Source organism: Haliotis rufescens, unplaced genomic scaffold (assembly GCF_023055435.1).
Source record: "Haliotis rufescens isolate VD_foot unplaced genomic scaffold, xgHalRufe1.0.p SCAF_3, whole genome shotgun sequence".
NCBI lineage: Eukaryota > Metazoa > Mollusca > Gastropoda > Lepetellida > Haliotidae > Haliotis > Haliotis rufescens.
Genome location: NW_025964001.1, coordinates 42,564,967 through 42,582,559, shown reverse-complemented (window position 1 = coordinate 42,582,559; position 17,593 = coordinate 42,564,967). Strand labels below are relative to the sequence as shown.

Sequence of the window (17,593 nt, the reverse complement as noted above, 5' to 3'; positions counted from 1 at the left end):
ATGCCATGATTAATTTTCTTGACTTTCTCGAAGAAACGTTATTCCATCCACCTGATCGGAGTCTTCATTTCTTGGAATGTAGAACTATTTTAAATAAAAACAAAACCAAGCGGGGATGGAACTTAACATTCCATGAAATGTGCGGCTGAAGACTGTCCCGGTGGATGGAATAGCGTTTTTCAAGGTCAACGTTATTGATGGCAACTGCAGGGACGCCTACAACTTACGTCCTACCAAGTAGTTGAAACAGCTGCAGTAGGATTTTGGGCCACAGATGAAGATAATGTGTTTGTTTTAGGTATATTTCTTCCAGACAAGGACCATTTGCAAGTGGGGGCAAGCTGCCTTGTGTACAGCGCCCAGGTCACAAATCAGGTGAAGTTAACAACGTTGGTCGCAGACTTAGGTGATGGGTGGATGGGTGACCATGTGGTGAGCGTTTCCAGGGATTCGGTTCTGTCACATACTGAAGTTCACGTAGCACATGTGGTGTCGCCTTGGATGTGACTTTTTTTAAATATTCCTCTGTTCATCCAGCAGGGAATGGGTACCCGGTAGGATGAGATGGTAATTTGACTGTATTACGGCCTTTTCCAAAGAATTTTGTATTTAGTATTTTCAATGACGCCCTCAACATATTCTGGGTCGTACGATGAACCTCTGTGTCAAAACCACAAGCAGGTCGAAGACGATAATAAAATGATCGCGCCACTCCATCATGACGATTAAGACAATGTGTTTGTGCTAAAGCTGGGCATCCACTGACAATGGTTTGGGACATTCTCATTAAATTAATTGCATAATCTACATTTTATATTTATTTTGATGCAAAATCACATATTGACGGTTTCCAGTGGGACGTGACTGGTCCTGAGCAGCAAACAGAAAGTCTTCTGTTTCACTTTCAAGGCCAGCCGACTTCATCCAAGCGAAAGACTCCACGGGGTTGCATTTCTTCTCAACACACTGCACCTAAACTCGATGCAGTGGTCGTTCAGATAGCCTCTCCTTGAAACCTTTGAGGCTGTGCCAATTTGGTATAGCACTTCGCTTGGTTGACACTCATCAACCATCAACACAAACAACATTGAAAATGATTATGTTCCATATCCTTGGCTCGTTTAAGAAAACTATGGAATGCCTTGTTTTCATCATGAGTCTTGGCATGCTTCACAAGAGGATCATCACACAAATAAATGTGCAAAAGTACACAATACAATTCTATAATGAAGAGCATATTATTATTAATATTATTATATGAACCTCTGCTTGCTTTCATTTGACCTCACCTACACCTACACTTAGTTCATTTGATGGAATATAATTTGCATACTGCTAGACTATATAGTTGTACATGAACAGTGTCATTTAAATTGTGCTCAATCGTTAGACATTACCCTCAAAGTAGTCTTGCGGCGATGTTCTAATGAGACGTGATAATCCATTTCTTAATGGTTGTGTAACCTGCCCATATGTGACGCCACGCACTCCAACGCGAACTCGCCGCTGAGAAAGAAGCCGAAATTACCAAGGCTGTGCCAGATCATGGTAAAATGGAGGAGAACAAACTGTTATTTTCGTTCAACGATAACAAATTTTTCAACTGTGATATTGACTGTATTATGCGTCGACACGTAATGCGTTCGGCGTGCACTCTACAACCTATAGTACTATCTGTTGAGAATTACATCATGAGCAGATCAATTATATCCAGCAATGATACAATCCAGCTACCAGTTTGTGTTCAATGGGTGTGTTTTCGCAAATCAGCAATCACATTAACGAAAATATATTCCACGAGTTCGAGAAGATTCAGTGGCAAGCGGTAGACCGGAAGTGAACATGGTCACATTTCCGGTTTGCTCGGTTTGATTTTGTCATGTCATGCCCAATGGGTTCTGTTTCGGTGGTAACTCGAGACTTTTTTCCGGCGTTGATGTTTTATTTTCACTTGTGATTCACCATTCACATTGTGATTCATCACAAACCATCTCAAACTAAGGACATGACACCATATCTAGAACCATTCCGCTCTACCATTGTACACAGTCGACATATTCAGATTGAGGGTAACCACTGAGGCCAAGGTCAGCACAATGGCATAGAGCTGTAATAATTGGTTGTGTTATGCCAATGCCGAATGATTGATCTCGGGGATTATTACAGGGACCCCTTTTTCTCGCCTCAGCAGTCACATGGCATCACATTGACGCCTCCATCGTGGACGCCTGTTTCCCCGTAGCCTGTATCAACAACACTTGGTTGGGATTACCGCTTGACTCTCCAACCTCTCTATGTTCCGTGAATACCATAATCAGAATTCAATAACATCAAGACTAATTTCGCAGCGAATGATCAATGCAGTTTTCGAATCGTGAATCCACTGGCGAATGATGCTTATGTAATCTAAATGACTTGCTTAACAAATTTATAGTCAGGGCTCTATGTGTGTCGGACTATCGACGACTGTGGGGCGAGCAATGGCGTGAGGAGATCGCAGCTACTTGGAGCAGGAAAGCTGGGAACATAGGAGAGCATACATAATGGCGCGGTTAATGAAAACCCGGGCCAACTGAATATTACGGTTAATAGATCAATTTGTATTCAGCCATGCTGATTAAATGCGTTTGTTACCAGGAACACAGCAGTTGATGGCGCGCGGCCTGCACATACAAATATTGAATAAACTTTCTTTGAATCTTCCTTGATTGAATTGTTGTGCATCTTGATCTTTCGATTTGCTAGTAAACATGATTTATAGATTTCCATTGAACAACGTGTGCTGAGATAAAATGTGGACATTCCATAGTCACGAAACTGGGACCCGTATTCCTTTCCTGTGTTGGAGACACGTACAATTGTAAGATGTCGAGGAATGAATCTGAAACACGTGTCGGTAGTATGTACCTGTTATAAATGTCGGTAATATGTGCCTCCTATATGTGTTGATAATGTTCCTGCTATATGTGAGGGTAATGTGTTCAGGCTATATGTAGGGGCGGTCGGGTAGCCTAGTGGTTAAAGCATTCGCTCGTCACGCCGAAGACCCGGGTTCGATTCCCGACATGGGTACAATGTGTGAAGCCCTTTTCTGGTGTCCCCCGCCGTGATATTGCTGGAATATTGCTAAAAGCGGCGTAAAACCATACTCACTCACTCACTCAGGCTATATGTGTCGATACTATGTATCTGTAATATGTGTCGGTGATATTTACCTGCTACATCTGTGGGTAATATGTACCCGCTAAATGTGTCAGTAATATGTACCCGCTGTATGTGTTGGTAATATGTGCCTGCTATATGTGTCAGGAATGTGTACCTTTATATGTTTGGCTAATATGTGTGCATAATATGCGTTGTAAGCGTGGGTAATTATGTACTGGTTATGTGTGTATGTAATATGCATCCGCTATATGTGATGGCCAAAGGTACTCACTAGATCCGTCGGTAATATGTACCTGCTATATGTGCTGGTAATATGGACCTCGTGTATTTGTGGGTAATAAGTACTCACCATATCCGTCGGTAATATGTGCCTGCCACATGTGTCGGTAATATGGACCTCTTGTATGTGTTGGTAATATGTACTCACCATATCCGTCGGTAATATGTGCCTGCCACATGTATTGGTAATATGTATCCGCTATATGTTTGGGTAATATGTTGCCGCCACACAATATTTGTTTGTTTGTTTGTTGTTTAACGCCACACTCAGCAATATTCCAGCTTTATGACGGCGGTCTGCAAATAATCGAGTCTGGAGCAGACAATCCAGTGATTGACAACGTGAGCATCGATCTACGCAATTGGGAAACGATGACATGCATCAACCAAGTCAGCGAGCCTAACCACCCGATCCCGTTAGTCGCCTCTTACGACAAGCATAGCCGGCTTTTACGGCAAAAATGGCTTGTTGAAGACCTACCCCGGATCTTCACGGGTTGCCACGCTATAGGTAATATGTATCTGTTATATGTGTCGGTAATATGTTCCCGCTATGTGTAGTTGCTATATATGATGCCGTGAAGTAAGCGAAATACAGCTATGATATAGCAATGGTATACTTGGCACATTGCTGTGATATATCGGCTGATGGTGTTACCAACTCGCGCATTGCAACACCGAGTGTCTAACACCTGGCTGTCACGTATTACTGATCATTGTCATATATATAAATTTGAGACCAAAAAATCTCAGGATACAAATATACGGCACGACAATAGTGTAGGAGCTAGAAATAAACTGAGGCTAATTTATTAAACAACCGCTCAGTTGTACTGCATATCAGGACGGACATATATCGTCATAGAGATACCACTTCATGTGAAAACGACATTTGATTCACGTCAATATCTGGAGGAGGAATGTTTTAACGTGCTATCTTGATAAGAACAATACTTAGCAGTCATGGTCACTGGGACAAAGTGATGGCCGTGATGCCAGTGTATCCTGCCTTCCTGTTTCTACTGGTGTGAGGGGAATCCGAGTGCATGGGTCACAATATCTCCTACATTGTTTTGGTTGAGTTTCGGTAGACGCTCATTGCATTGTGTTTGGACCGTGATCAGTCTTCAGGAAATTACTATATTTAGATGATAGTGTGGTGTGTACACTTTTGGTTCGGTTTTCCGCGGATGGTGATAATATGTAACAGAGACATATGGAACGTTTTGTAATGTTATTGTGCTGCTAGAATGGCGAGGATACGGTTTAGAAATTTCCAGTATCTTGTTAGGTTGTATATAAAGTGGGACAATATATGTTTACGTATCCCTCACGCATTTTCATCGCTTCGCTCCTAGCTTTCATGTGAGGATTGCTCATCATCCCTGATTCCCTGCCACCGCAGCTTGACCACTGATGCCGCTGGGAGAATAGATATTATTATCACTGACTTTTGCTATCACGACTGTATTTTTGTATTTCATACTGATCACTGCCATCATATTATTCATTGCTATTGGATAGTGTACTACCACTCTATTCCGTACTGCCATTGTAATTGCTGTGCAGTGTGATTTGTAAACGTAGATGATTTTGTAATACAACTGTTAATTGTATACCATTTGTTGTTTTTGGTTTCACACTAGGTTCTTTTACATGCAGTTTCTTGGTTAACATTGTTTCAATTTGGGAATCGACACGTAACGCTGGTCAGGCTGGAGACCCGGATACATAATGGTCACAGTATCTTTCCTCTACTGGTCAAACGGGAAACCAGGGTACATGGGTCTAAATATCTCTCTTCTACTGGTCTGAGGGAGACCCGGATATAAGGGTCACAGTATCTTTCTTCTACTGGCCCTTTTGAAATCCTGGTCTAACGAGAGACACAGCTTAATAAGCGACCTCATCCCTTTTCAAATCCTGATCTCATGAAAGACAGTTTCATGGGCGACCTCATCCCTTTTGAAACTTTGATCTCACGAGTGACAGAGTTTCATGGGCGACCTCATCCCTTTTGAAATCTTGATCCAACGAGTGACACAGTTTCATGGGCGACCTCATCCCTTTTGAAATTCCGGTCTAACGAGCGACAGAGCTTCATAAGCGACCCACCGAAGTGGTAAACGTCTGAGACCGGCATCACTTCGGGCTTTCCTCCCGAAATAAGCTGACACGCCGTGATATAACTGTAATACTGTTAAAAGCGGCGTTAAACCCAACTCACTCACTCACTCACTCACTCACTCACTCATAAGCGACTCCATGTCAGCCTCAGATTGCCGTTCATGTTTCGTTGCCCCACAACGAGGTCGATGCTATTCTGAACAGTTATTTCATTAACGTCTTGTCTTATTAAATGCACTCGTTGCTGTTAAATGCACGCCTAACTGACACCGAACCCTTCTTGAACTATGATAATATGATTATGATTTGATGACAACGCAACATACAGAATATTGATAGAAGGCACTGAGAATAGCAATATCCATGAAAAAATATAATGAGAATCCTCCAAGCCCTGCTCGTGGTTCTATGGCATGATATGAAGATAACGAGGGTGATTAGTGTCCCGGAGCTCGTGCTGCGACTGTGCAGTGCTGTGGTCGTATTACGATGACTGTGGTTGGAAAATAGAAATCTGAGTGATCTGTGAACGCTATTGGAAACATGACAATGATCGTTATGAATAACAACTTTCTGTAGTCCTGGGTGCCGTTGTACAAAACAAACGTAGCGATACGACTGTCGTGTGTCTTTGTTACTGTATGGGAGTCACGATCACCTCAGGACTGAGATCGCTTTGTGCAACGGCACCCTGAAACGTTGTGTATGCATTATGCAGAAGTTGTTCATGATTCACCTTGTCATGGTTACATCCAACATCTAAATGCTTATGAAGACTCTCTCCCATCCGATATTGGAGTCGTACATAAACCATATTTGATTGATGCCAGCATCTGAATGACCTTGTGAAACATAGTTGAATGATGACACATGGATACCGTTTTTCATGTCTTAGTAGCATATCTGAATGTCTTCGTAGCATATCTGAATGTCTTCGTAGCCTATCTGCATGCCTTCGTAGCATATCTAAACGTCTTCGTAGCATATCTGAACGTCTTGTAGCATATCTCAATGTCTTCGTAGCATATCTAAACGTCTTCTTAGTATATCTGAACGTCTTGTAGCATATCTTAATGTCTTCGTAGCATATCTAAACGTCTTGTAGCATATCTGAACGTCTTGTAGCATATATCAATGTCTTCGTGGCATACCTGAACATCATAGGAGCATATATGAATGTCTTAATAGAACATTAAATTTGTTTTAGTAGCATATGTGAATGCCTCGTAGAATATCCGAAAGTCTTTGTAGCATATTTTAATGCCTCAGTAGCGTATGTAAATGTTCATAACTTAACATAAATATTTCATTTCGACGAAGTTACTATTGTACCTTCGGACAATATCATGACATCACTGAACAAATGAATGTCGTTGCCCATATGCTGTCGGGGTGGGAGCAGCCAGACCTCTATTAACATTGGGTTGGTTCGGCAGTAGACATGAATTACTTGATACACCTGTCGTTTATCAAGAAAGCGAGCATGTTAACTGAGGGGCAAACAAAAGTATACCAATATTGTTTTTAATGTAATTGAAAATTGAAAGAACGGTTGGTGAAAGTTGATTATGTCTATTTAACCATCACTCATTCCTGCAACAGTTTAGTAAAAAGTAACCTGTGGCTAGGTAATTTTGGGTAAAAATAAATAAGTTCAGTGAACACTAGGTTAAAAAATGAGTTTGCAACCGGATGCCCCACTACCATGTTTGAAATGTTGTAAACCTGAGCCCAAAAAAGTAAATTTATTGATCTTCAACGATAAGACATCTAAGAATCCCATTAGCAATTGTGTATTGTGCGAGTTGTATTAAAAAATATTTAATTTTAAATCATTTTTTTAATGCAGATGTATTCTTTGATTGCTGACCAAGTGCCAGTACAGGTAATCTTTTGGACACAACATCGGTTTTTTTCAATTGGAAATAAAACATGATAAAATCAACAGAGAGGTATAGTTTTTTTACTTCCTCAGTGTATATCGTTAATGGGTTTCATGGATTTATTCATTAAATCGCGACATCGCACATTCACCTGTATTGATAGGTGCTGCAGTTTCAAGAACATCATCATGCATGGAATTGTGGGCAATCAAGGGCAGTCACTGTGTTCCAGGAGTCTGTCGTAATCTGCCTACAATCGGAAATAACGGTCAGTTCCTGGTTTATGTACCTTTGATCATTGGCACTAAAGTTCCTGTCTATCGATTGTCAACTATTTCCAAGAATGCTTCTTTAGATTCACGATCGATGACCCGAAAGCTCACACTCCGTCTGCACACTGTCCCTTGTGATATTTCCGACTCTCTAATTTTCCTACGTCAGTTTCAGGGTTACGTCCAACATTGGCAATAAGGTGTTGTTCCTTCAACGAGCTCTTTCACACATTTCTATAATCCAGCTCCAAATTATCCCGGGTGTTGTCAGACATGCTTTCGCGGGTCGTGTTTGCCTGTAATATTGCATTCGGTGTAATAAAACGTAGATACATTGTATATAAATTCAACGTACTCCCATAAACACGCTTAATTGTCTAGACCACCTCAGTGGATTAGTGGGTAGACTGTCTGCCCAGAGAGCGGAAGGTCGATCCCCTGCCGCGTTATTCCAAAAGACGTTAAAATGTGGTACTTTTTGTTTCCCTGTCTGGCACTTGGTATTAAGGGGCTAAAACAAGGACTGGTCGGCTCGGAGTCAGTATACTGTGTCTGAGTCGGGTATTCAGATGCGACGTGGTATCTCAGTGAGCTAGCACTGGAAAACCAGCATTAATTCGGACAAGTACAAGCAGCCACACACACACGTGGATGCACGTCGCTATATTACTGCAGTGATCTTAAACGTGACGTTAAGCCCCATTTCACCTCACCTCGCCTCACCTTTATTGTCCTGTGCAAATGCAATGCAGCTTACGTTTCATTGAGTGTTTATTCATTGTTTTGGGTTTTTTTAAAATTCAAACGTTGCGAACACTTATACAATGGATCAAGATCATCAAGATTGTATCTTGTACTAAAGGCCCCCGACCCATATACACAACAAGAGTACAAAGAGATAATATCAGTGAGAACAACACAGCCATAGAGATGTGCTGCATAAAAAGATCTGTGCAGATAATGTTACAAAGTGGGTTACACAATTGTTTTACAAGTGACGTCACGATACTATAAAATTCTTGCGCCGACAAAGTGCATGATGAACAAATAGTGCTAACCTCAGAACTCTTTTTCCATCATCAGAATTCACCAGAGATTAACATGAATACAAATTTGATAAACGCAGGTATTTCTGTGGGATATATGCTTCCTTTAAATCCGTATAAACAGTACAACAAGCAGTATATGAAATTCATCCTCTATACACGTTTGACAAAAAGGACACAATTTCATTTACTTCGGTATAGAACGATGTCGTCCAATGTTAACCATTATTTCAGACAATCCGAGACGAAGTCTTGAATATGTAATGCGCAGACATTTGCATGTTATAACATTTAAATACAAGTCAGGTTCAATTAAAGATTTAAAAGATCTGTACATGTTTGATGCCCATGTTGTGGACCCACGATTATCCAGATTAAGTAGCATTTTGTATGCTTTTCTAGGCAGGCGGTCTTCGTGCATTTCTAAAATTTTAAACCGGTATTTTAAACAACGAATACATGCATTAAATAAAACGGATATCTTCCACATTCGCTAAAAACCATACAGGTTGGAGCTGATATTCCAGTATTTAAAAACTTTTTACATGCATATAAATGTATGTTCTCAATTGATTCATACTTTTTTAAACCCCAAAGTTCTGAGCCGTATAAAAGGATCGACTGTATTTGGGCATCATTTAATAAACTAATGATGGAACAGGTTCTAATTTGGATACAGTTGTAAGTAACATGATAATTTCTTTCTTGGCCATTACAGCTACATTTTGGACAGTTTTTCCTAAATACAATTGGACACTTCGTGCCAAGCAGATAGATGCCGGTGTCCTTTGTGTACCTTGAGCACTCCGTCACTGTCTACAGGGAATACGTTCATGGTCATTAGTCGATGTACATTTGCTACTGACAGAAGACAGTGCTATCTGTAATGTTTACAGTGCTAGTGAATTTATTGTTTATTGCTGTCAACAACACCAGGGAGATATATTGATTGACACTGATAAGTGTAAGTGAGTATGGCGCTACGCCGCTTTCAGTAATATTCCAGCATTATCACAGTGGGGGACATCAGAAATGTGCTTCGCGCACTGTACCCATGTGGGGAATCGAACCCGGTCCGTCGGTGTGACGAGCGAACGCTTTAACCACTAGGCTACCCTACCACCTCTGACACTGAGAGGAACCCGTTCTTGGAGGGAAGGCAATATGTCCTTAAAGTCATACATAGTACATAGTACATAGTACATAGTACATAGTACATAGTACTCTCTGTAACCAGTAGCATGTGTTGTTCAACTACTAAAGTCGAGAAGTATTGAACATAACGCTATTTCTTGAGCATTATTCAAAACACCAACACGTGCCCCTTCCCCGACCCCGCACAGAAGGCACGGGTGGTCCAGTCGTCTAAAGCGCCACAATTCGACGTGTAGAGTTGCGCCCCTTGGGAACGCCAGATACCTATGATTGTGGGTTCCAATCCCGGTTCGCCCCGATTATGTTTCTAGGTTTGTCAGCACCACACCCGTGCTCGTTGGTTTCACCGAAGTGGTAAACGTCTGATACCTGCATCACTTCGGGCTTTCCTCCCACATTAAGCTGACACGCCGTGATATAACTGGAATAATGTTCAAAGCCAGGTTAAACCCAACTCACTCACTCCTCCGTTGATATATCCTCCTCCAGTGTTATATCATCCTACAGTGATAGGGGCACAGGTGGCCCAGTCGTCTAAGGCGCCGCAATTCGCTGTGCGGAGTTGCGTCCCTTGGGCACGCCAGAAACCTATGATTGTCGGTTCGAATCCCGGTTCTCCCCGATTAAGTTTCTAGGTTTGTCAGCACCATACCCGTGCTCGTGGGTTTCAAAAATGTTAAAAGCGGCGTTAAACCCAACTCACTCACTCCTTCAGTGATATATCCGCCTTCAGCGATATGTTCTTGTCATCCTTCAGTGATATATTCTCCGTCAGCGACATGTTCTTGTCCTCCTTCAGTGATTTGTCGCCTTCAGCGATATGATCCTGCCTCCTTCAGTGATATGTCCGCCTTCAGAGAAATGTTCTTGTCCTCCTTCTGTGATATATCCGCCTTCAGCGATATGTTCTTGTCCTCCTTCAGTGATATATTCTCCGTCAGCGACATGTTCTTGTCCTCCTTCAGTGATATGTCCTCCGTCAGAGATATGTTCTTGTCCTCCTTCAGTGATATGTCCTCCGTCAGAGATATGGCCTCCTTTCGTAATATATCTTCCTTCAGCGATATTTCCTCCTTCAGTGGTATATCCTCCGTCAGAGATATATCCTCCGTCAGAGGTACATTATTTCAATTGTGTGCACAGTTTTCACGACAAAAATATATGCTAAAAAATATTCATGATCCCTGCCTTTTTTTTCAGTATATGACCGAAAAGACAGCAAATATGCAGTATTGATCAGGGTGGCTCTGTGCTTGTTCCAGTGTCACAAATGAGGCAGGACAAAAATCCAAGGGAGGTTTACATCAACAGTACGAAAGAAAACTGTAAGCTCGAGAACCGTTATTTTGAATTGATGACTTAAAGGTTTGTTACGTATGGAAAGAAGGAATAGCAATGAGATTGGGACTTTCGTAGTGCTGGCGCTTCATAGCACAACACAATCCCACCCCAGTGTGGAAGCTGTCAAGTTCACCAGTACAGTAAGTTAACAACTCTCCTGCACACTGACCTCTGTCCCTTTGAACTGGTGTCCATTACCTCACGTTAATCTGTGGATAGCCTCCCTTTGATTGCACCGGAAGGTCGTTACTGTGTTGATACTATGGGGCTTGAGATGTGATCCATGGACAAATAGGTCAATCCCTGGTAATTAAGTTGGCATTGACACTGGTGATGTTGATACGAACTGGCTGTCCACTCCACTCAACCCTGTTGCTAAAAGTAACAAGGCCGCGCTAGATGTGCCATCATTTCTATATTAAGTCTATCGTTAAAATATGTCCTTTGCTATTGTATAAGAAATACGTCCCCTTTTAACTTGACCTAATTGCGGACTCAAATTACGAATTCGAACGTCCTGGGAGGCATGTGTTCCTCCCTGAAACTCCAATGTCCTCAGTCCGTGTTCTTCACTGATTCCACGATGTCTTCACCCTGTGTTCCCCCTGATTTTATAATGACTTCACGCTGCGTTCCGCCTGATTATATAATGACTTCACGCTGCGTTCCCCCTGATTATATAATGACTTCACCCTGCGTTCCCCCTGATTATATAATGACTACACCCTGCGTTCCCCTGATTATATAATGACTACACCCTGCGTTCTCCCTGATTATATAATGACTACACCCCGCGTTCCCCCTGATTGTATGATGTGTACACCCTGCGTTCCCCCTGATTATATAATGACTACACCCTGTGTTCCCCCTGATTATATAATGACTACATCCTGCGTTCCCCATGATTATATAATGACTACATCCTGCGTTCCCCCTGATTATATAATGACTACATCCTGCGTTCCCCTCTGATTATATAATGACTACACCCTACGTTCTCCCTGATTATATAATGACTACACCCTACGTTCCCCCTGATTATATAATGGCTACACCCTGCGTTCTCCCTGATTATATAATGTCTTCACCCTGCGTTTCCCTCTGATTATATAATGGCTACACCCTGCGTCCCCCCTGATTATATAATGTCTTCACCCTGCGTTTCCCTCTGATTATATAATGACTACACCCTGCGTTCCCCCTGATTATATAATGGCTACACCCTGCGTCCCCCCTGATTATATAATGACTACACCCTACAGTATCCCTGATTATACAATGTCTTCACCCTCTGGTACCCACTGTCTCTTCCTTGCCTCGTGTTTTCCATTGTCAAGAACCTTCACCAGCGTTGTCCTGGCTACGCCAGTGGTGGACGAGGAAACCAAGAGCCTCCCCTTGACATCTCCGCGCATGCATACGCATCCCTATGGAGACATCGTCAGCATCAGCAACCCACACCGCATGCCGCTGTCAGGATCATGAGCATAATGCTGGTGCCATTCTCCAGGATTATCCAACCAGGACGTGATTGCCTTAGTCTGTTACGTGCAGAGAGGAACGGTGGCGTGGCCATGGAGTCGAATCAAGAAAATGACTCCAGCCTGATGTAATTATTGCAATACACGTAGCGTAACTGAATAACAAGGGAATCATAAACAACACTGTCACGGAAAATTATCATCAATAACTGATTTCATTTAGTGCTTGTTTTTCAACTGGAACCTAATTCCCTTCTTATAAAGTAAGTTGGTTCCAGTTATCGATTCTCTCTTCATCACCAAGCACACATTCTATGTACTGTTTTATAAGTATTCGTGGAGCCTTCATTTGCATTACAAGAGATATTTATAAGGAAGGATTAGCGATCACATGCTTAACATAGATACTGGTTTATATGAAAAATTCATGTGAGTGATTATTCATCAATTATTAAATTCAATGCTACAAAGTAGAAACTGTTGTACTACATTCAACTCAGGCAGCTTGCATTGATGGGTTATTGTTTAAACATGCGTCCATATTAGATTCCCATCAATTAATCTTACGATAGATAATATTCCCATCTTGTTCACCCGTTCAATACAGGTTTTAAACAGACCTGTCCATCTGCGGTGGACGAACTGTAATCTTTCAAATCCTATGGGTGTGCTACAGTTGCATTGCCATTGGATGGCTGCGTGGTTAACTCATACGGAACTGATGGAGTTGCTGATTATTGGCAATGTTGCATAATCGAAAATTCCAAGTGGTACACCGGACCGAAATGATCAGGAGGAATATGGAGAATGGTCTCGGGATCAATGAACTTATCACATTTGGAGTTATGTACATAGCTGGTGCATCCATCTTGGGATTAACTGGCGTGACCTGGACTCTGATATGGCGGATATCATCTAACTTAAAATGTGTGGCCCCGAAATGGTCTACGATAGTGTAGGTATAGATAAAAGCGACGAAATTCTTTCCATATTCTTAAGAAATCTCTTCTGAAAGCCACCAAATCCTTTCCATATTCTTAAGATACCTCTTCTAAAAGCGAAAAAATCCTTTCCATATTCTTAAGATACCTCCTACAAAAGCGACAGAATCCTTTCCATATTCTTAAGATACCTCCTATAAAAGCGACAAAATCCTTTCCATATTCTTAAGAAATCTCTCCTGAAAGCCACCAAATCCTTTCCATATTCTTAAGATACCTCTTCTAAAAGCGAAAAAATCCTTTCCATATTCTTAAGAAATCTCTTCTAAAAGCGACAAAATCATTTTCATATTCTTAAGATACCTCCTATAAAAGCGACAGAATCCTTTCCATATTCTTAAGATACCTCCTATAAAAGCGACAAAATCCTTTCCATATTCTCAAGAAATCTCTTCTGAAAGCCACAAAATCCTTTCCATATTCTTAAGATACCTCTTCTAAAAGCGAAAAAATCCTTTCCATATTCTTAATAAATCTCTTCTAAAAGCGACAAAATCCTTTCCATATTCTTAAGATACCTCTTCTAAAAGCGACAAAACTCTTTCCATATTCTTAATAAATCTCTTCTAAAAGCGACAAAATCCTTTCCATATTCTTAAGATACCTCTTCTAAAAGCGAAAAAATCCTTTCCATATTCTTAATAAATCTCCTCTAAAAGCGACAAAATCCTTTCCATATTCTTAAGATACCTCTTCTAAAAGCGACAAAACTCTTTCCATATTCTTAATAAATCTCTTCTAAAAGCGACAAAATCCTTTCCATATTCTTCAGATACCTCTTCTTAAAGCGACAAAATCCTTTCCATATTCTTATGATAACCTCTTCTAAAAGCGACAAAATCCTTTCTATATTCTTAAGAAATCTCTTCTGAAAGCCACAAAATCCTTTCCATATTCTTAAGAAATCTCTTCTAAAAGCGGGGGCACGGATGGCCCAGTCGTCTAAGGCGCCGCGATTCGCTGTGCATAATTGCGTCCCTTGGGCACGCCAGAAACCAATGATTGTGGGTTCCAATCCCGGTTCGCCCCGATTATGTTTCAAGGTTTGTCAGCACCACACCCGTGCTCGTGGGTTTCACCGAAGTGGTAAACGTCTGAGACCTGCATCACTTCGGGCTTTCCTCCCACATTAAGCTGACACGCCGCGATATAAAATTGGAATACTTTTAAAAGCGGCGTTAAACCGAACTCACTCACTTACTCACTCACTCTTCTAAAAGCGACAAAATCCTTTCCATATTCTTAAGATACCTCTTCTTAAAGCGACAAAATCCTTTCCATATTCCTAAGATACCTCTTCTAAAAGCGACAAAATCCTTTCCATATTCTTAAGATACCTCTTCTTAAAGCGATAACATCCTTTCCATATCCTTAAAACATATCTGCTTAAAAGCAGAGTTGACTGTACGATTCAACATGAACACGTGTTTATGAATCACTATCAAGTAGTGATGATACCTGGTGTTAGCGAAAAGGTGCACGTACCCTGCCCCACCGTCACAAACACAGGCAAATCAAATGTTCACCAGAAAAGTCAAAATTGGGGACTGCTTGGGACATCATTTTAGTCGCTATAATATGCTATAGCTATATGACGGCGGTCTGTAATTAATCCAGCGATTGACATCATGAGCATCAATCCACGCATTTGGGATACGATGACATGCATCAACCAAGTCAGCGGGCCTGACCACCCGATCCCGTTAGTCACCTCTTACGACAAGCATAGTCGCCTTTTACGGCAAGTATGGGTTGCTGAAGACCTATTCTACCCCGGATCTTCAAGGGTCCTTTATGACTGTATACAAATTGCATAGAGCGATATTTGACGATACACCGATGTGTAAGGGAGTGGGTACAGTATTACGCCCATTTTAGCAATATTCCAGAAATATCACTTCAAAATTGGCGATACACCGATGAGTGAGTGATTATGGTTTTACGTCGCTTTTAACAATATTTCAGCAATATCGCATCGGCGACAACAGAAATTGGCGACACATATCTAAAATAATGCAGTCTACAAACATGTAATGTGTATTGTCTCTAATTCCTGATTAGGAAGTTGAGAAAGGCGAAGTACTCACTTGCTATGGTGCTGTATCCATACCAACGGATCTATCAGGTATGACCACCCCATACACAGCAGGGTCACGTGTACAATGTCCACCCAGTGTCCGGCACAAGAGGACAGGGGAGGGGTGTGGGCCGGATAGTACCGCTGAGTCCTGGGACAAGTCTAGATCACCCCTTCGGCTCCCCTTCTCACACCTCGTGGTGGAACTCACAGCCGCGGACTAACACCCCAACTGATAGTCATCCGTGTCGCCATCCTCTGAAAATATTTGGCCATGCCCTAGGGTCCTTTGTGTAAATTATTTTAGAGTTCCGAACGGCATCCGTAATGCCTTACTTAATGTGCATCAAGGGAAGCTGAGAGCGGGCAGAGGAGGTTCGGTGTGGCTGTTATACCGTCCCAGCGATCGTGCCGCCGGCAGTCAGTCAACACAGTCAACGCCGATATACTAGCGGCTGATATATGGTCCGAAATGTCCATCTCTTGAGAGCTTGAGTAAATAGGTTTATATAATGTTGATGCATATTCATCATCATACTGGAAGGATGTTCGTATGATAAATGTTTCACCTGGCGTTTTTTAAAGACGAGCTGTTTTATTTTTTACAATAAAAGACGGGATATTATTACTTCTTTATTTGCTTAAAGGATAGATTGACAACACATCTAAGCATACTCGGCATAAGGGTCAAGTCGTTTCATTTGAATGGCCATAATAACACGTATATGATCGCGTGTGGCTTTCGTTTTGGACAGCTATGTGGGTGGTTGGGAGACAAAATCTGTCGTTTGGCGGAAGAAAGTGACACGTTACTGGAAATGACATTTGTTGAGGCCAGTTAAAGGCCAGGGACCTGTTCCACAAGGCGACAAGCAAAACTCTCATACTTTAAAACAGACGGTAGTCGTACTGTTAAGATCAAGTCATCGTTTCCCAATTGCGTAGATTGATGTTCATGATGTCAATCATTGGATTGTCTGATCCAGTCCTGATTATTTAAACAGAGACTGGGTCTCCTCATGATGTTATTTACCTCATTTTCAAGTAACTGTTACGTGTTGATTTCCTAATAAAAAAAAGTTAAAAGGCTAAAGAATTCAGTGTGGACCCAAAACATCAACCAACATCGTGTACAATTAACAATCGTATTATAAAAATAAATAGGCTTGCAGGTTAATACAAATTATTGAAAAGTAATTACAATAGCTGTATACAATACGATAGCAATGGTAATAATATTCATCTAGCAGCCACAACGGTCAAGCTTCCAAAATAGGCCTAGGCTGGATATTCAGGGTAAAAAAATATCTTCACAAACAGCTGGTCTTGATGTAATGTGAGATCAAAGAGACACGCTAGTGTCCCCTAATATGGTCTAAATACCTCCTAGACGTTTCTATACAGTGCTTCACGAGTCTAGCTGTTTCGAAAGATTCTAGATCACACTTGATCTTAAAAACATCTAAATACAGTAACTCCCACACAACTGCTTACATTAGATAGTACTATATTCCCGACAACTAATCATTGTCAAAACACAATGCTATGAACTTCTACTGTATCTTAACAGAAGCAATGTAATACAATTACAACATTGTTTTACAATAAATTACACTGTCATATAACATCATAACTACGTTAATTATTCACATCCCTACCCGCGGGCATTAATCCCCCGTGTAAAGCTGATACAAGCTTGTCACGTGTTTGTCTGGCACAGTAGGCGCCTGCCAGAAACCTGCCTGAATTCACAAAGAACAACGCGG

General features: G+C 41.4%; 1 protein-coding gene across 1 annotated transcript in view; it reads right to left on the bottom strand.

Moving 5' to 3' along the window:
- The window catches only part of LOC124123384 (cell wall integrity and stress response component 2-like), a 57,218-nt gene extending 41,003 nt beyond the window's left edge, over positions 1-16,215 (bottom strand). Inside the window, exon 1 of the mRNA XM_046486627.2 lies at positions 15,838-16,215. The gene's annotated coding sequence lies outside the window, so the exon portion shown is untranslated. The remainder of the gene's footprint in view (positions 1-15,837) is intronic.
- Between the last annotated feature and the right edge of the window lie 1,378 nt (positions 16,216-17,593).